This window comes from Festucalex cinctus, chromosome 9 (assembly GCF_051991245.1).
Source record: "Festucalex cinctus isolate MCC-2025b chromosome 9, RoL_Fcin_1.0, whole genome shotgun sequence".
Classification (NCBI taxonomy): Eukaryota; Metazoa; Chordata; class Actinopteri; order Syngnathiformes; family Syngnathidae; genus Festucalex; species Festucalex cinctus.
In genome coordinates, this window is record NC_135419.1 from 12007914 (window position 1) to 12031832 (window position 23919).

The window sequence follows — 23919 nt, forward strand, 5'->3', positions numbered from 1 at the left end:
AATGATTAATTCAAATGAATGAATGTTTATAAAGACATTGGCTATATCACCCTCTTTGTAGAAAATAAATGATTGTTTTTCTTAGGAGGCGCTGGATTTGATTAACACCTTTATCTTGGGTACATGTAATTATGAAGCCTCCATTAGCTCTTCATTGTCTTCCTCTTATTGAAATGGATTTTTTTTTTTCTCCTAAGCATTTGTGCGGTAGCTGATCCTTAATTTAATCTGGATGCTGCAGTAGTATGAAAGGCCTCAGAGGCAGCGGTGTTTCTTTCAGACCAAGTGGAACAGTGCTAACTCTTTCTAAAATAAATTCCCACATTCTCATAATTGGTTACTGAGGCTAGCGCTCATGCACGCTCGATTCTTTTTTACTTGATAGTGACTGTGCTACTATCCCCATGGCAACAGTAATGTGCAACAGTGCACCCTGCCTTCTTCCTTCCTATCCACCTCGAGAGCCCTTTTCTTAGGAAGAGACAGGAGAGAGAGCAAATGTGTGCGGCATCTTCCCCAACCATCTAACAGAGGTAGCTGCAGAAGAAGGGTAGAAAGAGTATCTCCCGTAATGATCTGTCAAATGAGAAATGTGCTTTAGTTCAGCTGGTTGCTATTGGAAACTGCATGATAGTGAGCAAGAAGCAGCAAGCAAAGTAGTAGCAGGGTGGATGGCGGCGGTAAACGTCTGTCTGCGTCGATTGACTGTGACAAGAAGAGAAGGCCTCTCGGTCTTTGGGGGTTCTGGTCCACAGCACATGGAAATCTTTTCAAATTAGTATCAGTCACTAAACTAAACTTTTTCGTTGTCAAAATTGTTACCACCATAAAGGAAATCAATGGCACACACTGATCAGTGCTAACTTAGTTCTAGTAATAACTTTGGTGAATGTAACTTTTATTGGCATCCACTAGTAATTACCCAGAATGGGAACATCTTAAGGTGGAAAGGCTTCAACAATTGGTTCGTTAATCAGCCTAATATGCTATGATTACTTCCAGTCTGGTCTGAATTGTAAAATTACAGTGAATTAGGGCAAATACGTCAGGATGACCAGACATCCCATTTACTGTTCTCATCACGGAGGAAATGGCCCATGATTTTCCAACCGACCAATTTGAACTTTGAGTCACTCATGTTCCACCCAACTCTGAGATCACCAGGGATGACTACGACTAAAAGTGCGTATGGTGCTTTGGAGCCCGGAATGAGTTTGCTTTATGCCTGCCTGCGCATTTTTCATGACCTGTAACAGAGGTGGCATTAAGGGGAAGCCGTCCAGAGACTGCAACACTCTCTACTGCAGGCACAGAGTGTTAACACATAAAATATTTAATCAAGTTAATTGTGAGAGTCTGCTATTTTGTTTAATTGCAAGTTAAACACACCTTTTATCTCAACAAAATGTACCTTAGAGGCATATACAGCCGAATATACTTAGCTGCAATGAAGAAATCTTGTAACAATGTTACTGGGGGAGCCAATCCACTCATGTATGTATTAGATGATTCTTCACAGAGTGAACTGATCAGAGAGGTGGGAACAAGAATGAATTTTGATGGTCCATCGTTCGTGCATCGTCAACGTCCGAGACACTTGTCCGTCATCGTCAATTTGTCATTATTTGAAGCAGAAACAAACTGTAAACGTCCATCTCTCATTTTAATCTCGCGTCTGTCATCGCTAAATTACAGCCACTATTTTAGGACTGTCAGTAATTTTCACTGATCCCCCAGTCCGTCACTCTATCAGTTATCGTAATGAACTGGGAAACACTGTTTTTCAAATAAACAAACTATTAAATGACACAACCAACTCAAATGAAGATTTTCCTATATTTTTTAGTTCTGGAGTTCTTTGCCGTTTTGTTCGTCGTCTTCTCTTAATTTATTGGTGGAAATTGACAGTGACAGAGGCAACACAAGATGGCTGCCCTCACGGGAGCATCAAGTACCAGTCGTCAGCAAAACGGGAGTCTGTCAGTTGTTACTGACCCAGTTATTGACAATTACATTGATGGACGGACCATGTTTTCCCATCATTCATTATCTGTATTGGGGTGCTTGCTTAGTCCTGTATTAGGGTGAATCTTGCCAAGAGATATATTGGTTTTGTAGCCATTGGTAAGACGTGAGAGTAAAAAGTGTGATTATTTAAAGACTATATGATGCCACAGAATGGATACACACAATAATAACTAGAGCTGCAATGAAACACAAGTGGCCATCCAAGTTGGACAAGAACCTTGCGGTTGAGATGATTTCAGCTGAGTAAGCACAAGAGTCGAGGCTTCTAATCCACCTGAAAATTTGACCAGTAAAACATTGTAGGATTCCCTTAGTCTATATAACGTGTCGAATAAAAACTATTGACCTGGAACAGAAATGTCAACGCGTCTTTGCAGAGTTATAAACCTTTAGAAGCATGGTGCAGCAGGTGTGCATTAATGGACCCTCTGCCTAGCACCCGGCCTGTTCTGTCCCTTAAGAGTGTGTGAGGAAGAGTTATGGACTTTGATGTGCTCTTGTTATCACACCATCCATCAATTTTCTTCGAAGGAAGGCGACCCTATCACTCACCGTGGTGAATCCTTTCATACAAGCAAGCACCCAGCTCGGGGGTGTACGTATGCCCACACCTGCTCGATGCCTATCAGCAATGGCAACTCCTTTGTGGAAAAGAGTCCAAACCTGCTCAAGAGGGCCTGTGCCAGAGCCCAAACTGTCTGATATCTAATAGAAATCTCTTGACCTCGAACACCGGCTCAGGCTCCTTTTCTTTCAGAAAGGTGATAGTTCACATCCCTAGAGCCAGCTTCTGTAGCCCGGGATCAAACTTCCAAAGTACCTGCCTTCAGCCGCCACCCAGCTAACTATGAACTTGACCCATTTGAGCCCTCCCACTGGGAGTGTGCCAATAGGAAGGGGGAGCAACCTCTTTAGGCTGTCCCGGGCCAAGCCCTTGTCATACCATAATTACATTAGTATGTCGGCAGTGCACTACAAGAACATGACCTCGTAAATTGAAGCAATTAGAGCTCATGGTATCGGTATTGTCCGATGAAGGATTTTCAGTACAGTGGAACATTGGGTAGTACCAGTATTGTTTCCTCATAGCAAGAAGGTTTGAATCAGATGCATCTGTATGAATTGATCATCATTGATTTTCGTGTGTGCTTAGGTGGTTTCAAATTAAATGTATTTATTATTACACAGTGCAAAACCCTTGTTAGGTTAACTGAAGATCCCAAAAGGTGCGAATAGGAGCATGAATGGTTGCCTGTCTCAGCGTCAGAGCCAAATGTTTGATCTGTATCCTGCCTCAGCTAGCATTGACTACACAGATGTTGAGTCCCAATCTCTATTCATGTGGAAATGCTCTTACTAGATCCACCCACCCTCCCTCTCTAAGTTGACTGTGGGCGAAAAGGCAAGGTGCAGCGTGTGAAGAACACTCATTAATAGTCACAACCTGTGGCTAGTGTCTGAAAGAGCAAGATCACAGGTCTTAGTGACCAAAGTGCGTTTTCTCACAAAGTTTCTGGGCCCTTCTTTAAAATTTTTGTGAGAAGCTGTGCAACCTGGAAGGGGCTCAGATTTGTTCTGCAGCAATAGGAGGCAGATGAGGTAGATGAGATTTTGTTAAGATACTTCCTGGACACAAACAAAGTCAACTGCCTTGAAGAGAATTAAATTGCCACACTCTGTTTTGTTGTCTAATTATGTTAATGAAAACTGCTTGATTTACAAGATTTCCTTGTCGTTCAGGCTACATATTATTCAGGCCAAGGTGAGAACTTGGCAGAATAATTGCTGGAGCACAGAATTAGTGTGTAATAACAATATCCAACATTGGAGGTGAATGGCCTGATATTTGATTGGTTCTAAAATACAATTATGACCAGTGCTACTGGTCATTGATAATAGCAACATGGTCCAGTGCTGCTATTATCAATGGAGGCAGTGATTCCTTCCATCCCAACAGCACGTCCCTTCCATTCTTATTCTCCATGCGGTGCTTCAGGGTATTCATGTCCTTTATGAGAGGGAATCAGACCGTTACATGTCATCTACAGTACATCACTGTCCTCGTGTCATTTGCGCCTGTCATACCAGTGATGCCATTGTGACCAAATGTTGACCTCATTAAACAGCATAAAAGGTCAATTATTTTTTTTTTTTTACTGTCACTGCTACAATCAGGCATACGTTTTGTTTAAAAAAAAAAAGCAATATTAACATGCCCTATAACCTGTACAGCTCAAATGAACAAAATATTTTTTGAGAGGGGAAGTAATATAAACAAACATAAAAATAAATAAATAATGAAGGTAATGTTTGCATGTGTGAAAATCCTCTCATAACTATGATCACATTCAACTCGTGTTAATTGGGAGTCAGCAGCACACATCTGCCACCATTTAATGTGCCTCTGAAATAGCCCCGTATAAATTTCAGTTGTTCTAGTAGGCTTTTTCTGACATTTGTTTCTTCTCTCCAGCAGAGCTTTGAAGTTTTTGTGGTAAGACTGATTGATATTTTGAACTGAACTGTTCATATTTCTTTCCACCTTTTCTAAGATTCTAGCTGAGGAAAAAGCCCTAAAGCAAAGTTTTCTGCCACCACCATGCTTCACTACAGGTATGGTGTTCAGGCGAAGAGGAATGGTGTGTTTACAACAAACATATCTTTGGGAATTTATTACCAAAAAGTTTAACATTGGTTTCATTGGACTATAACAAAATATCACATAAATGTGTGAGAAACGTGTTATTGCTCCGCTAGAAAATAAAAACAAACAAAAATAAAATGTCATGAATAAATGTCAGATGTTCTAATAGCATATTAGAACATTTGACATTTATTTGGAGCTAATCAGAGACACTTTAAATGGTGGCAGGTGTGTGCTGACGCACATTTAACATGAGTTTGAATGTGATTGTTTTATTCTGAACGCAAATCCCAGTTGTAAGAAGGTGTGCATACTTCACATCACATTTCATATTGTTTATTTGTAACTTCCCCTCCCGATGAGATCTTTAAAAATGTAAGTGTGTTGTAAAGGTTATAGATCACATTAATAATGGAACAAGTTTTTACATGATTTATCTTGGCATTTGAACAAGGGTGTGTACACTTTCTATAATCACTGTGAGTCAGAACAGACAAATTAAGGATTTCTTTAGGTTATCTGAATATGTATTGGTATTTCTTTTGAAGTGTTGTTGATAGCCCATGGCTGGAAAGGAAACGAGTAAATTTATCTTGTGAACGTAGCCATAAATGGCATGTTGATTTGAGTGTAACCTGGTGTTTGGTAAGAAGGAATTCGTACTGAACAAACAGTACTCACAAATAGTATCCAAACGCCAAACCAAACTCTTGCGTTTCCGTGACAACCGTAATTCAACAGTGATCTTTAACTGATCCTCCATCCAATTAATCACCGGGTGTGTCACTACCGTTGTGCAAATAAATCCTGAACAATGAACATCGAACAGACGCCCCTTTTGATTGATATCCTTGCTCAATTTTGAGAAGCCGGCTTACTAGGAAACACGTTACATAGGCTTCTGGTATTATATTTGCGTGTGTGCGGGTGTGTCTAGGGATTGCTCTGAACACATTGAAAGATTTCATTTTGTTTGGCTGATGCCTTTGCCTGTGTAAATTATCAGCAACGGGACAGGAACAAGGCTGTGGGGGGATTATTTTTAAGCTTTCATTACTAAGCACCTCTTTACATAAACGCACTGAGGTCTTTCTGCATTTCAGATGGCTTGAGTGAAGCCAAAGTTTGTGAATGCTATACATTTTATTTTAATACTTTAGGCATACTTGATGGCAGGTGGTACCCTCATACCGGTATGCAAAATAGTACCGTGCATGTCATTACTGAGGCCAGTGTTTCTTGTTACGCTCTCAAGATTGGGCGTCCATCAGGCGCGTCACATTTCCGTGTTTATGTTTCCATTAGCTCCGTTGTACCGTCCGTCAGCAATGAAGGCAAGGCAAGACAAGGCAAGGCAAGTTTATTTGTATAGCACATTTCATACACAAGGCAACTCAATGTGCTTTACACAAGGAAAGACAACACATAAGCATCAACAAACAGTAGTTAACATTCAGCGGAAGAAAAATAAATGAAAATAGGTGACAAAATTTACTAAAAAGAACATACAATAACAATCTTAAAACATTATTCAACAAACTTAAAAACATTTAACATAAGGAAGTTTAAAATAATAATAATAATAATAATAATAAAAACGTCCCGCTGTTTACAGAACAAACACAAAATGACAAAATACAGGCTGGGGAGTTGCGGGTTTAGGACAAAATCACCACCAGAAATGAAGACGAGCCCTGAACTGTAAATTGAGAAGTTGTTTGTTTATTTGTTTGTTTAAATCCTGTACTTAAAAAGTGCCTTTTCCAGAGTGAAAAAGACAGCAGACAGGGCCTTTAAGTCGAAATTCGGGTTACATCACCAGCATAGGAACGGAAGTTGTCCGTAACTCGAGGAGTACCTGTACTTATAATGCTACTCCATATGAGGCGTTCCAGTCATGATGTCCTGTGATACAACTGACTTTAACAACATTACCTCCAATTTATGATGCAATAAATTTTGAGCCACTGAGAACTAGACAGGGCTATATAACTAAATATTCATGAATTTGTGGACTAAAGGCATCTATACACGTCTGTACACCAATTCAACCAAATGTGACCAATTCCTACCACCTGTGGCGGCAGCCTGACTTTGGCACGTCACAAACCAACACTGACTATTAGGTACCTTGTGCACATGCGTGAGAAGTAATACCCCTCCATACCATCCGCGGTGGTAGTCATCATTCCTCATTGTTAGAAAAGGCAACAAGAAAGCTCTTTACGGGGGCGGAATATAAAACCGTAAACAATGCATACCGCTATTATTTTCACTCACGATGTACTCCCACGTGAAGCACACCCTCTTTATAGAGTATTGTGTAATATAAAACTAAATCCTACCTGGTTTACGTGGTTTCATCTCCATGTCTTGCTAAAGTTTGGCATTCATTACTCGATCGACATACCCTTTAACGGTAATGTCCTAAAATGTCAGCCTCTCTTGAACCATCGTGATGAATTCATCTTCTCGATCTGTCCAGACAGACATTAAATGTCGAACTAAATACGAACAAACTGATGAGAAACAAGGCACACCTGGACAAGACACTCGTGACCGATTGGTAGACCCAAGGAACACGGTTGACAACAACTGGTGATGATAACCTGACGTGAGGTGCTTGACTGGGTTATCCAGGACGCCAGTTGCTGTCTGAGTGAACCAATCAGATAATCGTATTGATGTCAGAAGCCTCGTTTGTGGAAAGTAGCTAAACATCGTTGACCTTTCGCAGTGGACTAGCAATCGTCTGGTGTGTTAAATGCTTTCTGGTTCCCTGGTTTCTGGCTACATTTATGCCAGCCTGGATCCTGTTGAAGCTCATTACAATATCTCAGCATGACTCAACTTCATTATAATAGCTCCAGCATCCGACATGGATTCTTTCTCTGATATTATTATTGTGTTATATGGGTCAACTTGGGAATCACAAATGAGAGTAGAGGGAAAGAGGAGGATAAACAGAAAAGCAAAAGACGCAAGCGAGTTTAATATTCAATTCTCCGATGAAAGTTAATCTTCCTCTACAAGGGATTGCTTTGCGCCAGCAGGGGTCCATAGCAACGTCTCTGATACACATCTTGGACCATCATTTGCACATTACTGGCAATGTTGAAGGCAGGAAGAACCTGGTGTGCCACAGTAAACTGTCTTTTGAGGCACTGCTTCCTGCTTCACTAATTGGATATCTATCCCCATTCAACCCGTCTCCTCTGTATTCATTTCCGTCATCTTGGCTAAATTGCTTGGGAAAAATGATGAGATGATAAAAATCGCTTGATGCTGGATGTATGATTCTATTGTGCAAAATTTGGTTCCCCTGCTTTTTAAAAGCAACTCTCAAATGACTCCTGCTATAATTTAGAAAACACACAAGGCATTTATTGACTTCCAATTTGTCATTTGTGTCCTTGTTTCAGATGACAGGAGTTTACAACCCAATTTACCAAGATACTCTTTTCATCTAGTTCCTCTGTAGATGTTTCGTTTCTAAATCTATCGTCTTCCACCTCTCCTCATTAGTCTAACAACATGTGGCTGGGTGACTCATCCTGAGTAATTCCACTTCATGACTGAGTTACAATTGTGCCAATTTAATGTCCCTTTGCTTTGTTTTGTTTGTCTACGTCGGCTTTTATTTTATTTGGGTTATTTTAGATTTTTATCCTGTGAAAATGTGGAGGGTTGTAATTTTACTGGGATTTAAATTGTTTTTTACCCATTCAGTCCATGTGTGTTAGAATGGTATTTACCAAAAATGACACATAATGACATTGCAGCCAAATAAGGATTTTATTTTATTTTTGTAATTACTGTGTTTAGTTTGTAATCAAAGGAAGCTGGAGCCTATCCAGAAAAAAAGTACTACTGTGGTCACCAGTCAATGGCAGGAAGAGCACACTCACAATGGAGTGGGAATCAACATTACACGACACCATAATATGACTTTGAATTAGCCTGAAACTTTGTATTACTGCACATTAATTCTACTTTAAATTATGAATGCAGTTCTCAGAGGGCCACATGGGATTTGTGGTAACACGTTTTACCTTGCTACTCATTGTTACAAGCTCAGGGTAACAAACCTCTCATATCCAACCATTATTGCAAAGAGTGATTGCTGTGATAAGGTTCTGATGCTAAAGCTGTCTAGCAATTGTGGTGTGAGAGAAATTCATTGTACAGTTCATTCTATAATCAGTGGTTGTTCTGGAAAGATTTGCGTTCATTCTTTCCCCCCTCCCCTCCCCCTTCTTCTAGTGGTTTATTGTCAAGGACGACAGACACTTTCCCAGCAGCCAGCAAATTAACCTTTCATCTCTCTTCCTTAAACCGTCAAAACAAGCAAATGTAGATGGATTATGCTTGCGTCCTCCTAATGCTCTACATCAAAAACATGAAGGAATGTCAAACTTGGTGAACTACTGGTGACTTAAGGCTGGATGAAGGACAACAGTTGTGACAACATGCTCATGGTACTGCTGAAATGTGTATAAATTAGGGGTGTCAAAATTAGTGCGTTAACTCAACTCAACTTTATTTATAAAGAGCTTTAAAACAGGTATTGCTGTATACAAAGTGCTGTACATGAAACAGAAATTGGTTGTGCAGTAAAGAACAAAGTAACAAATACAAGAACAAAGCAAACATTTTAATTGAGTATACAAGTTTTTTTTGTATATTTTACATATATATATATTTATTTATTTATTTATTTATTTATTTATTTATTTATTTTTTACGTGTGATTAACTCATTCACTGCCAGTCATTATAGAACATTTTTACATTTCCAATACTCACGTGATATTACATTCAATAATTATATATAAACCGAATCTACCAAATAACAGAATAGACTCCCTACTTTTTGTCCCGTCCCGTTCTTTTATAATTGACAGCAGAAAAATGTAGGTTTGCCAAAATACAGCCATTTCTCCCATGGACTCTGAAACTGTGTTTATTTCCTATAAAATGGGGCAATGATGTCATCTACCGGTGGTTGGGCATCAGTAAAGTTGTTTCCAAGTTTGATATTTACAGTGGAGCATGCTCAGATTCGCCCCCATTTAGCACCGCTCTAAAAAATACAATTGACAAGTATACTTGTCAAAGGCAGTGAATGGCCACCCCTTACTTAGAAAGCCCGTACTGGGTGAATTCCAGTTGCAATGCAGCAGACACGTTCACGTCAAAATTTAGCAGTAATAATTTTAATGCATATATTTGTAGAGACTGAGGTCAAGTTGTATTTTACAATTTTAAAAATGTGCAGAATTTCACAAGTTACTTCATGGTCAAAATTAGATAGCTCTTAATATGAAAAGAAAAATGCACTGAGCTGTCATCGTCTTACAAATGCAATTATGCCATCTAGTGGCAGAGAAGTGACCTCAACACAAATCAATATCACAATTGTTTAACAGTTACAGTACATTGTTATAATTTTTACTCAATTTTATGAATTACGAAATTACTCTATCAGTGACTATAATATGCAGCCATATTTCTATTAAACATTTTTTTCCACTTTTACGTTGAGGATGAAAACTTGTTTTATTGAACATTTGATTGTTATAACAGATATAAATTTGGCGATTAATCATGAGTTAACTATTGAAGTCATGATTAATTTACAATTAAAAATTTTAATCGCCTGATACCCCTAGTATAAATCAATATATACTTGTGTTTATCCTTGCTAGTATTTGCTCACAAACCTATAGACTCTGTCATATACAACTGTGACAAATAATCAAGTAGAAATAGTGATGTGACTGTTGTCAGGTTTTGTCGGTTCAAGATGCCACAAGATTATAGCAAAGCACGCACTTACCAAATGTTTAGTGTTTTTTGTTTGTTTTTTAAGTGTTAACATAACACACAGTAAATTATGTAACATTTAATCCCTTTGTACCTGCACCACCAAATGCATTTTGTTTTTGGTCATCAGCTTGACTGGAGTCTTGACTCTGGAGAATTTTAATATTCATTGGTCCTTGCCCGTGCTCATTATTTATCATTTCTCTTCTAATCCAGTGTGTCTTTCATCTTCTTACATAAATAAGAGTGAATCCCTAAATCCCTGTTTACAGCACAAAGTCATTTCTTTTGCGATTAAGTGCCACTGGCGAGCTTTGCAAGTTGACGATTGTGAGTAGTCAAGGTTAGGCATGACGCTTCAAATTGTTTTGCCGGTTCAAGTGTGCTGGGCTCTTAAATCCTTGTGATAAAGTTTTATTGCAGTTCTATTGGAATAATGATTCAATTTTTCATCATCGAAAAAGGACAAAGTTAACTCAGGTCTTATTTATGAAACATCGAATGTCCTACCCACTTCAAACAAGTTTGAAAAGCCAACAAGTCAAATCATTTTCATTATGAGCATAACCTGAACAAACCAGTAAATCCTGGAGAGATGTGCAGCGGGGCCCTGAAGGACAATCATATTCACAAACATGCCTGTAGCAGTTTGGAGTTAATAGTCATATGACTTTAATAACATCCTCAGTTGAATCAAATTTGTAGTTGTAGTCGATATTTAATTGAAACGTTCCTCTTCAAACTGAATACTGCCCCTGTGTCTCAACAACTGCCCTATTTACAGTAAATCCCCACAACTGAGACATATTGCAGCTTGGATCAAGTCCCAAATCCGTTCCTCTTGCGTGGCCTTTTTGCCATAGAGAGCAATTGTGCCGAGCTTGTGCAATTTGTCCAGCACGCAACACTTATTTTTGCCACTTCAGAGTGTAGTCTTGTAATGTAACAGTGTAACGAACAATTTTGTTATTCTACTTTAGAATAATTACGTTTCTGTGCTATATCTATATTTTTGGCCGCTTTAACTTTTACTCCATTGCACTTCCACAATAAAATGCATATTTTGCATTTTTGCTCGGAAAAAACTTCCCACAATAATCTTTTCTACTTAATAATAATAATAATAATAATAATAATAATAATAATAATAATAATAATAATAAAAAGGGCTAGGTATCAATTACAATTTTCTCAATCGATTTTATTAAGATTATTCGATTCATTTCAGTTCAATCCAATATTTATTAATTATGGAACATCAATTTTTCTTAAATATCAAGGACATGATAAAAAAAAGAACTCCACAATAAATTCCAAATTCAATTTTGCAGAGGCAGTATTTATTAGATTTATTTATATTTATTTATAAATGAAAACAACATGCGTTATAATCACTTAAGTGTTACGCAAACATTGGCATCAGCATGTATATGAGAGGAAAATATTTTCATAATACTAATTCAATAATTGTAAATATAAATTAAAAAGATTCTGAATTGGCATAAAGTGCAATAAGTCAGGTTGTTCATAAGTGTAAGAAAATGCTTTTGAATTCATTTGAACAGTAAATTTCAAGAAAACGGTAAGATACAAAAAAAAATGCCCTTTTAAAATTCAATTTTCTCGTTAATTTATGAGAAAAAAAGAGAATAATAATAATAACCTTTTTGTTAAGGTAATGCCTGAACTATGGAGCGTAAAGCAGAAGAACAGTCCTACTTGTTTACAAGTAAGCTCATGCAAATGACACAGGCAATCACAGGCACCATCTTGAGACCGTGACAGATCTTGAGTTGAGTCGGTTCAACATTGTAACAAAAACCAACTGGGATCCAACTAAGTGGTGAAAAACAGGATTGTGTGTTATTGTGAATATGTATGCTATGAGTATCAGTGTCCACCACAGATATGCCAGTTATATCGTCTCGTTGTCGAGGAGACTAACCTTGACAGTAAACTGTGGAAAAATACCAAGAGGATTGTGGGTAAAGGGCCAAGCATCCAGCCGTAGTTCTTTATCCGGGTAAAGTTCAGATAAGAAATGTTTTGGGAGCAGGCTGACAACAATTTGAGTTGACCTTGAGTCTTTAGCCTATGACTCTCAGTAACGCAAACATCTGATATCAATCAATAATCAACGATAATTGGTCGATCGATGGTCTGATCGCTCTGCCAATCTCTTCACCTGAATGTCCAAGATTATGCAGCCGCAAGTCCGATGGTCCGATGACACGGCCATAACGTTGATCATCGAACTGCGGTAGAGGTGCCCTGTTGCCGAGTACACACACGGACACTTTTATGCCTGAGACGCTGTTGTAAAGCTTCACAATATTATTCCCATTCTCACAGCCGCCGCCCAGCCTCTGATGCTATCTCGCAAACCAGGAAATTGGTGTCTTCATCCACTTTTCACATAGAGCAGCGAAACAGGAAAATGAAGGGGAACTCTGGCTTTGAAGAGCAATGTGAAAAAGGCTTTAGAGTGCTGTTTTCAGCTTATAGGTGGAAAATATATTGCCGTTGGCAGCACAGTGAACAGGTGGTTAGCACACCCACCTCACAGGTCTGAGGCTCGGGGTTCTGCTGTCATTCTCTCTGCGCTTGTGTGGATTGTCTGCAGCAGTTTTCGAGATACCTCCCACATCCCCTAAATATGCTTGAAGATATTGTTATGTTTTGTAGGAGGCATACGTTCTTTGACGATCATTCAAGTATCTCAAGGCCTTGCCGAGTGTCCAGTTTTTTTGGGAAATAAAAATATAGTCGCGCTCGTTTAGCTAGCTAGGACTAGCTATCACTAAGTCATCATTGTTTTCATTACTGTTCCTTTGTTTTTACCCAAGTAGCCATTGCTCTTTGTAATGTATAGCATACATGCTTTTGTTTACATGTTTTGTTTATTCACTAATTAAATCCCAAAAGCGTATAAATACGTTTTTAATACTATGTCCTGCACTCCCAAAAACGTATTATTTATACCTTTTTTATGCTAAAGTATACAGAAGGGTTTGATGCAGCTTCTGACCTGAAGAGGTCACTTAAAGCAATGATAGTTATTACAAAAAAAACACCCAGCAGGTGGCAGCAGATTATAAGAGATCAGTCAGGGCCATGTTGCAACAAGCTCTTTTTGCCAGTGTTTTCAACAGGTTTGTGAATAATAATGAAACTTGGCTATATTCTGATGCTAATTGCTGCACAACGGAAACATATACAAATACACTTTTTTTTTTCCTGATGAAAGAAGAGACGCTCATCTTTCTTTTGGTAGGTTCCATGTTTTTTTTGTTTTTTTTTTAATAGCAATAGAACACTATATTCTTTGAGCCTTGCAAAATCAGTCGAAATCCAGTAAAACAGCTGTGAGCGACTGGGAGCTTCAGTCAAAATGTCTGGGAATGAATGAGTAAAACAAGAATTGGCCGTCTTCATTCTCAGCCTTTCTAATATTTGTTTTCTAAATCTTGCTCCATTTAATCGCGTGTGTCCATTTTGTTGAATAAGTCACACCTCCAGTCAGCTCTTCCACACCAGCAAACACAACACAAGGAGCCCGATCTTACACTGCACACGAGGTATAGTAGTGTCTTTGCTGCTTTCTGCCCGCGGCAGTTGTCATTTTCTCACCCATTGCCCACGCTGAAGAAGCAGATGTACTTGCACCCCAGTGGTTGTATCAAATAGAACATATGCAGTGTGGTCAGGCACATTTCCCATCCTGATGCAGCCAAAACACATTTGTGCATTGACCTTGTCAAAAGGCAGCGACTCTCTATTTTTTTTTCTTCTTAGAGAGAGAGAGAGAGAGAGAGAGAGAGAGAACATATATTGTGCCTACAGGTGGGTTTTCAACAATGTTTTTTTTTTTTTCCCCTCGCTAATAAATTACTCCCATATTTAGGGTGACCAGACGTTTATCCCGGGATAGTCCCGTTTGAGCCTTGTTTCCTGAGTCCCCGTAGATTTCAACAATCCTAATGGTCTGTCCTACTTGTAGACAGGTTGGTTATGGCAAACCATTTTTCCCCCCCATCCAGTCAGCTAGGCAATTGTGTATATGTTCATAACCAAGTTGTCATAGTGATTTATATGATCCAATTAAAAATTCCTTCCTTAATTTTACATTCACATTTGTGTTCTCATTCTCATCTGCATCTAATTGCTAGCAGCTGTGTTTTCATCATACCGGAACTAGAACTACTTCCTGCTTCCGTGTCTTAGAATTGTGAGTAATGTTGTCTAACTAGCCTAAGATACTGTAGATAAAAACAAAATTAAAAAAAATACTGAATACAACACAAAATTAAGGTGATGAATTAAAAGTGTTAGTAATGGATACAAACAAAATATTTCAGGAAGTGACCTGGATATGACCCAAAATCAACAGGAAGTACCCAAAGTGAACAGGAAGTGACCCAGAAGTGCCCCAAAATCAATGTCAAATGTTAGCATTAGCTAACTTTATAATCGACTAGCGGTTATATTTGTTATAAATAGTTCCTGGTGAGAATGTCTTTATATTTGATTTTCAGCGAAATTGTAGATCACCCGAATGGATTAGTACAGTAAATCTACATTTTTGTTGTGACAGGTTACAAAAGCAAAACGCTTTGAGACTTCTTTCAAACTATTTTTTTTTAAATTTTTTTATTTTTTATTTTTTACCCTCGATTGAAGTACAGTGTGATGGACTGCTGTCATGAGCATATTTGCCAAAAGATGGAGAAAATGTGCTGCCTAGAAAGAGATAATTAGCTATTGTTCTTTTCTCTTGAGCAATCCCATTTTGGACCAAAGCTTCAGGATAACTCTTTTAAGAAGTATGTCCTTTGTATTCCCGTCGCTCGCTTTTTTTTTCTTTTTTTTTTTTTCTTAAAGCTACAATGCATGTTGCATATTTAATGGCAATCTAAATTGCAAGGCATTTTCAAGCCTCACACTGTTAAGATGGTGGAAGGAAATTGTGAGGATAAGAACGAGACAATAAGACACAGCCGATGAAGTTAGAAGAGTTTTATTTTTTTGATTGCTGCAAAATACTAATATCCCTTATTATTCAGGCATTGTAACACAAACAAAAAGACTTAACTGCGTTTTTAGGCTCAATAAAATGAGCTTTACAAGCAAAAGTTTCTGCTGTTCATTTGTCAATCTACAAATACGCACATTTGATTACCTAAAGCAAGCACGCTAAATACAAACGTATTAGATTTTGGACACCCACCACAGGAGACTGATAATTTCACTTGATTAACGAACTAAAGAGGATCAACATCTGGTAGCAATTAACCTTCACACCTGCATTTATACCCATGGACCTGCATGCATGGGTACATTCGGGATGAGCTCCAGGCCTCTGAAGTCTCGCTACATTAGTGTTGCTTTTAATAGGAAGGGAAGGAGGCTTACTGTCATGTTTGTGTTTGTATGATATCAGAACGGTAGGAAGGTGCCCAGAGTGAGAAAGAGCAAGATGGAAAATGGCTTAAGTGCTAAATTTGGTGTGTTCTCAAACAGATTGTGTGCACTGTTGGTGGGCATCACCAATCCAAATTCAGGTGATGAATTGGAAGCGTTAGTAATACAAATAACAAACAAACTATTTCAAGGAGTGACCCGCAAGAGCCCCAAAATCAACAGGAAATGCCCCAAATTGAACAGGAAGTGACCTGTATGTGACCCTAAATCAACAGAATGTACCCCAAATTAAACAGGAAGTGACCCAAAAGTGACCCAAAATCAATAGGAAGTGACCCGAAATCAACAGGAAGTACCCCAAATTGAACTGGATGTGACCTGGATGTGCCCCACAATCAACAGGAAGTGACCCAAAATCAACAGGAAGTACCCCAAATTGAATAGGAAGTGACCTGTATGTGACTTAAAAAGCAACAGGACGCACCCCAAATTGAACAGGAAGTGACCCAGAAGTGACCCAAAATCAACAGGAAGTACCCCTAATTGAACAGGAAGTCTCCCAGAAGTGACCCAAAATCAACAGGAAGTACCCCAAAGTGAACAGGATGTGACCCAGACGTGTCCCAAAATCAACAGGAAGTGACATGATGAGCCCCAAAATCAACAGGACGTGCCCCGAATTGAACAGGAAGTGTCCCAAAATCAACACAAAGTTATATATAAAGTGTTTAACACATATATAAGACGACCCTCAAATACGAGGTTTATGCCATAGCTTCCCTTAACAGGCTTTTCCTAAAATAATTTCTAAAGCTTTTTTTTTGTTTGTTTGTTTTTTTGTTTTTATTTTAAACGCATCCAGAGTATGTGACAATTGGATGGACTGTGTGTGTACATCAGGGTACCCCCCCCCCCCCCCCCCCCAAAAAAAAAAAACAACAACTATGTAGCCTACTGTGAAAAAACTAACAAGCAAGCAAATGAATTACTGTCCTCAAGAGAACAAGAATGATTATCTGCCTGTCTTAACTGTAAACAAGCATTAAGTCATCTCACTGTACATCCCAATGTCACTTAGCCTGTTAACAAAGACCACAGTGATTTATAAATATTCAACAGTTAGTCACACAACGTTTTAGATTAGGTTGTTCATGTGTTCTTCTTGTTAGACCTTGTTGTGATGGGAATTGATTTTCCGGCCTTGGAAACAAATCACCCAGGCACCAACATTTCCTCTCAGTAGTTTCAAATTCAGTGTGCGTGTGGTATAGCTATGACTACATTCCAATTGTTTGGATAATATGGAAAAGGATAATCTATTCTATATCCCCTCGAGGTCACCGCTTATGATTATGAGAAATATGGGAAAGGAGAAAGAAACTACACTGTGCATAACAGTTAGCGAATGGTGCATTCATCTGGCATTCTGACTCTGGATGCACTACAGTCAAAACAATTAAAGATATGAAAGTATTAAAAAAAAACACACACACACAGTAGAATCAAAACCATGGTTGCCAGCTTTATTATCAGAACGCAGTAATCTGTATTGCAGTAAAAACACAGCTAGGCCCCAAAAAATGTTTCCAAAGAGGTTGAATGCAAAGTGAAAACATTTATTGTATTTTGTTAAATGTCAAGTTGTAGCTGCATGGTGCTGCTTTGCAATTACCACTGAAAAGCCATCTATCTTATAGGGAAGGTTGAATGAAGGTAGTTCTGAATAGCGCAATAACAGGGCTGCAACTAACGATTATTCCAATAATTACGTTTAACCGTTGGGCATTATTGTGACCCGTTTTGGGCTTTTTGATGGTTCTGACCAAGTCATTTCAAAATAAGATAACGCCCAGGGGTTAAATAAATTTAAATTTAATAATTAAAATCGAAAAAAAAAAAAACAGGTTTCCTTTCCATACCCTTTTTCAAAACAAAGATATTATTTCAAATCGACAGTACACAAACAAATCAATTATGATTCAGGCAAAAATGTTTATCATTGTTTTTCAAAGTACAAGCAATTATTTAATTTTGATTTAAAACAAAGATAATCAGACCGCTTTCATGGAGGAAAACAGAAATTGGACAATATTTACTGTTGAGGAGTCGACATTTGTTGCATTTGTACAAATTTAAATTAAAAAGACAGTTACAATGAAATCCAAAATAATTATCAATTAATGTGATAACTGATTAGTTGTTGATTTATCTTTGCACCTTTGAATAATAATTCTTTTTTTTTTTTTTTTGCCCCCCAACATTACAAATGTGATTTGAAATCTGGAAATGTAATTTTTTTTTTTTTTTTTTAGAATTTACCCATCTACAATATCTATCCTATTTTAATTTATTTTTATTTTATTTTTTATTTTTTTCTATTTTAATTTATTTTTAAAAGGAAGTAGGAACGAACAACTAATCAAATTCTCATCGACGTGCTAATGTTGTAGAGTACAAATTTTAAAACCACCAAGGCTGCAATTTGGAAAAGTAAAACGGAAAAAACAAAGTTGGTACATTATAGTGTCAAATCCCAATATTGATTGGAGGAATTTCATTTCCACTATTTTTCAAAATCCTTCAGCTGTTAAAAGGAACATATTGATTGCATGCTCTTTCACCCCCATTTACAGTTACTATGTGAGCACAATGCGCACTGATCTGAGCCCGCAATAGTATGGCTAAGACATGCTTGAGTTGTAGCTGTCAAAATATTCCCGCGCTGAATAAAAGTCTCAACTTGTTGACCAGATGAGTTTGTGAACTGTGGAATTATGTAAATAATTGAAGCACAGCCTTTAACAGAGGCCATTAAGTGGATGCAGGAAGATAAGGCAATCATGAGGAACAGCATGCCAACAGCTTTCAGTGGCCCGAGTCATATCTGAAAGACTTTTTCACCTGCAGTGACGCTGCAGGTTCTTTTCACACCGTTTCCAAAATGCAGCGACGTGTTTTCACCCGAGTACCGCCATCAATATTTCAGACATTGCAATCCTCATGTTTACAGTTGTCTTACATGCACTTACACTTGCGAGAATGATAATTCAGTGCGCCTATGCCTGACAGCATCTGTCAGATGCACATGCAAAAGTCCGCTCGTTTTAAGATTGTGCTCAGCATCTGGTTTATTGAGCAGGGAACGACAAGTAAACAAACAGCTTTTTCAATGCACCGTGTGGCATTTAAAAGAAGCGTGGAGGCTTTTTTTGTGTGCGTTAACCTTGAATAAATCAAGTTTGTGTCTATGAAATAAAAGTGGAATAATCTGAAGTAGTGATAATAAATTGAATTTTGAAATTTAATCAGTACAGCTGCAACTAATGATTATTTCAGTAATTGAGTAATGTGTCGATTATTTTTTTCTTAAATTTTTATCCCTTTATTCAAAAACAGTAATATTTCAAATCAACAGTGCACAAACTGATTTGGTCTGTAATGTGAATAAAATAGGCAAAAATGTTTATCATTTTCCAATGTGAAAGCAATTATTTCATTTTTGTTCAAAACAACATTAATCAGTCTGCTTTCATGGAGGACTACAGAAATGAGAGAATATTTACTGAGGAGCTGAAATTCCAAACATTTAGGCAATTTTAAATTAAAAAGATGTTTAAACGATTCAGCAAAAATTCTTATCGATTAATTTGATCAGTTGTCAACTAATCGTTTAACTCACACTCCTGAATATATTTGCAGTATATATTTTGGGATTGTGTTAAAACATTTTTTTTTTAAAAATCAGCTTTTTAATATATTTTACAATATAATGAATTGATGGAAAATTAATGTAGTGTAACTTAAAATGTATTAATTCTAAGTCTGATTATATATTTTGCCTACACGTATTTAATTTTGGCACAAAAGACACCATAAAAAAAAAACAAAGCAATAAATTTAAAACTGTGACAACAAACTGTTATTTTGTATTTTTTCTTTTTGACTATTGAAGCCTACTTTATGCATATTAAGTGAGTTTACTCAGATTCTTTGTCTGTGGAGGTGTCTTACCGTAATGAGACTGCCAGGATTGTGTTGCTCTAATAATGTGACAAACAAACGGCTATTCATCATGCTTGTTTGCCTCGATCAGACTTGAACAGCCCGTGATAATAAGACACAAACAAAGGATCTGATTTCCCGCTTAGAAAGACGTTGCGGCGGCTCTTTCAATAACCTGATGTCATCATATCGTTAGTGTCAGGTAATCGCGCGATTCAGATCAAGAGTTGTAGCGAGAAGTGTTAATAATGAACCAATTAACATTGAGGAAGAGGAATATCATTTCGCTGGTTTGTACATATGAAGAAAGCTTGAGTTGATTTTTACTGCAACTTAAGTTGCGTGAAGATGTGGGATACATAATAATAATAATTCTTCCCGGTATGAGCACTATGTGCGTGAACGTGTGCACAGAAATTTGTATTCACTACGCCAAGATTGAATGTCTCACATTTAATACACCAACGGTAAGTTGCCAATGAGGTTAGAGGATACTCTTTGTAAAACGCTGGCTGAGTTAATGCTGCTTTGTTCAACTTCATAAAGCCATTTAAAATGCAATGAGAGGGTTTGTGAATCACTGGCGCCAAAGAGCTGTGGCTCAACTCCAGGCCTTGCACGTGTCATCTCTGCACCCTTCAACAGTAAGTTAGCATTAAGAAGCCACATACATTGGGCCTGAAGCTATCATTTGGCTCCCACATAGCTATTGTAGCTCGAAATCTGGTTATACCGTATACTCACCACTGTTTTCTTCAAATGGAGCAGCAGATACAATGAAAACAGCAGAGGCCCCAGAATTGAACCCTGTGGAACGCCATAACATTCTGTTGTACATGTGAATTTATATTGCACATATTCATCCGGCCACCTTTTTTGCTCGACATAGTATGACGGTATTACAGTTAGGCGTGTCAAGCGATTACAATTTTTAATCGTAATTAATCGCATGACTTCAATAGTTAATCACAATTTTTTTTTATATCTGTTCTAAATGTACAATAAAAAAATCTGGTGTTTTCATACTCTTGTTAACATAAAAGGTGGGGAAAAAAATGTGAAACTAATAGAAATATGGTTGCATCTTTTAGTCATTGATAATTTAATAGTTCATAATGTTGATTTAAAATTAGAAATATATACTGTACTGTAAAAAAACTAGTGTGACCTTGATTTGTGTTGAGGTCATTTTTATACCACTAGATGACATAGTTGCATTTGTAAGACTTTGATGATAGCTCAGTGCATTTTTCTTTTCATATTAACTCATTTGCTCCCAAAAAAACGTATCAATATGTTCTATTTTAAATCTTTTAGGTGTCCAAAGACTTTTTTTTTTCATGCAAGAGCATACAGAAGGCTTTGAATCAGCCTCCCAACTGCAGTGAATAGGTGAAAAAATGGTAGTAATTACAAAAACGACCAGCAGGTGGCAGCAGAGTATAAAAGATCGACCAGGGCCATGTTGGAAAAAAGCTAATTTTACTTAAAATTATAAATAGATTTGTGAATAATGATGAAACTTAGCTACATTCTAATGCTAATTGCTGCAAAACGGAAAACGATATAAATAAACTTTTTTTTTTTTTTTCCTGATGAAAGATGGAACTTTAATCTTTCTTTTGGTAGGTTCCATGTTTTTATAGCAACACAACACCATATTCTGTGGGCCTTGCAAAATCAGTCAAAATCCAGTAAATCAGCCGGGAGTGAATGAAGTGAGTGAAAATGGCTGGGAGTGAATGAGTTAAGAGCTATCTAATCTTTAACGTGAAGTAAGTTTTGAAATTCTGCTCATTTTTAAAATTGTAAACTACAACTTGACGTGAGTCTCCACAAATATATGTCACGCGTTAAAGAAATCCGTGGTGTTAAAGGAACTTTAAATGAACTCAAAATTAACACACTAATTTTGACATCCCTAATTACAATAATTTAAAAAAAAAATCACCCGACGTACCCTAAAAACAATCAAAAGCCGACTACTGAAGACACCAAATTCTCTCCAGCACAGATCGGCCAAGCAACTCTGATGTGTGTGTACTCTTGACCTCCGCCGAACGCTGAGATTGACTCATCGAAGCCCTGCGGTTTGATCGAACCCAGCTTATTCCAAAAATTGCTGCCCAAATAAAAGTGAATTTCTCTTCGCTTGCCAAGGTTAGAAGACAGTGTTAAAAAACAATAATCAAGTGCATTACAATCATTACTTTCAGCAGTGGTATTTTATGAGGGATTAACTTTTCTGAGAACTGAGGAGGGTTGTGAAAAACAATTTCTGAAATTTGCATCAGCTAACTAACACAAGCATAGTGTAGAAGAAGAAAGATGAAGTAATTTGGTTTCTACCAATTGCTGCGTCATTATCAAGCGCTCCAAATCAAGCCAACCCGTCATTATAGATTAATATCCATGAGTGTTGCCCAATGTATTCAAAGGTCAACATTAATCGTCTTGATGGTGTTGTGGAAGACGGTTTAAAGCATTACGCTAATTAGACTATCCTACATTGTACGTGTTTACATTTGACATTGCTTTTCACTTAAAAGTGCAGTAATATATTTGCCTGCTTCCTGTAATTATCAGCGCATGAATATTGATGTCACATCTCTCCAGGCACTTCATCTAAAATGAATCAGGATGAACCTCCAGTTTAGACGCAACTGCACAAACACAGAATGCTCATTAAGGGCAAGTTGTATAATAATGTGCACCTCTCTGGAAAAATGAAAGCTAGCCTGGTTCACTGTGATTTCAAGATCTGAAGATGCCGTTAAGAGGCTTGTACAAGGTGTGGAATTAAAAACGCCTACACTATCAAATGATTAGCATCACCGTTGATAGACTGTACTGTGAAATGAGCTGTTTTGAATGCTAAGCCTGAGTTTTTTTCTAATAATTAAAAAAGTGTTTTTGCTTTTAAGTAGAAATTGAGAATGTTAATTTAAGTATAGCACATAAAATAGTTCTAAATCTAGGTATGATGAAAATTAGCAACAACAACAACAACAACAAAAACTATTCCAATCTATGGTATGGAGATTATTAAAAATCTGATGTCCGATTGTCAATATGCTAATGACCCTGCGGAGCTCCCTGAAAATGTAAAACAAATGTGTCTATTGGAAATGTAAAGTGCATTAAAAATACAAATTATTATTATTATTATTATTATTATTATTATTATTATTATTATTATTATTATTATTATAAAAATCCCATTACCCTTCACCTTTACCGGATACTTCAGAGTCTCGCCAGAGTCGTGAAGTTCAGAAGGTCTGGAGACCAGAGGAAAGGTCAAAGAAAAGAAAGATAAATCAAAGTGAAATCCAGCACCAACTAAATACCTCCCGCCATCCACATGGTTACAAAACCAGTCTTACACCAACCCCAGAAACCTCTAAAGTCCAACAAATTAAGGAGATCTCAAGAGACCAGAGGAAAAACTAAAGAGAGGAAGGAGGGAAGAATAGATTATGCCAATATTTTTTAATTTAGGGAACTTGAATATCGGCTCCAAATATTGGTAATTGGCCATCTTCACTACTAATAATCGGTATCAGCCCTGAAAAAACAACAACAACATATTGGTCTATCGTCTCTTCTACACACCCCAGAAGTTGATACTTTTCACCGTTAAAAAAAAACTTTACTTACTTAGTTACGCACTTTTTTTTTTAATTATGTATTACCACTCACTTATTACAACCGTATATACTGTGTTATGATATGTGGTGGTGGATGGACCCAAAGGCGGAGAGACTAGCCGTAGTGAAACTTGACCAGACGTAGTGAAACTTGACCAGATGTAGGGAAACTTGACCAGACGTAGAGTAACTTGACCAGACGTAGTGAAACTTGACCAGATGTAGGGAAACTTGACCAGACGTAGAGTAACTTGACCAGACGTAGGGAAACTTGACCAGGCGCAGTGAAACTTAACCAGACGTAGTGAAACTTGACCAAACGTAGAGTAACTTGACCAGATGCAGGGAA

General features: G+C 37.5%; 1 long non-coding RNA gene across 2 annotated transcripts in view; it reads left to right on the forward strand.

Moving 5' to 3' along the window:
• LOC144026359 (uncharacterized) overlaps nt 1–23919 on the forward strand; it is a 255125-nt gene that overhangs the window by 142157 nt on the left and 89049 nt on the right. The gene's annotated exons all lie outside the window — the stretch shown is intronic.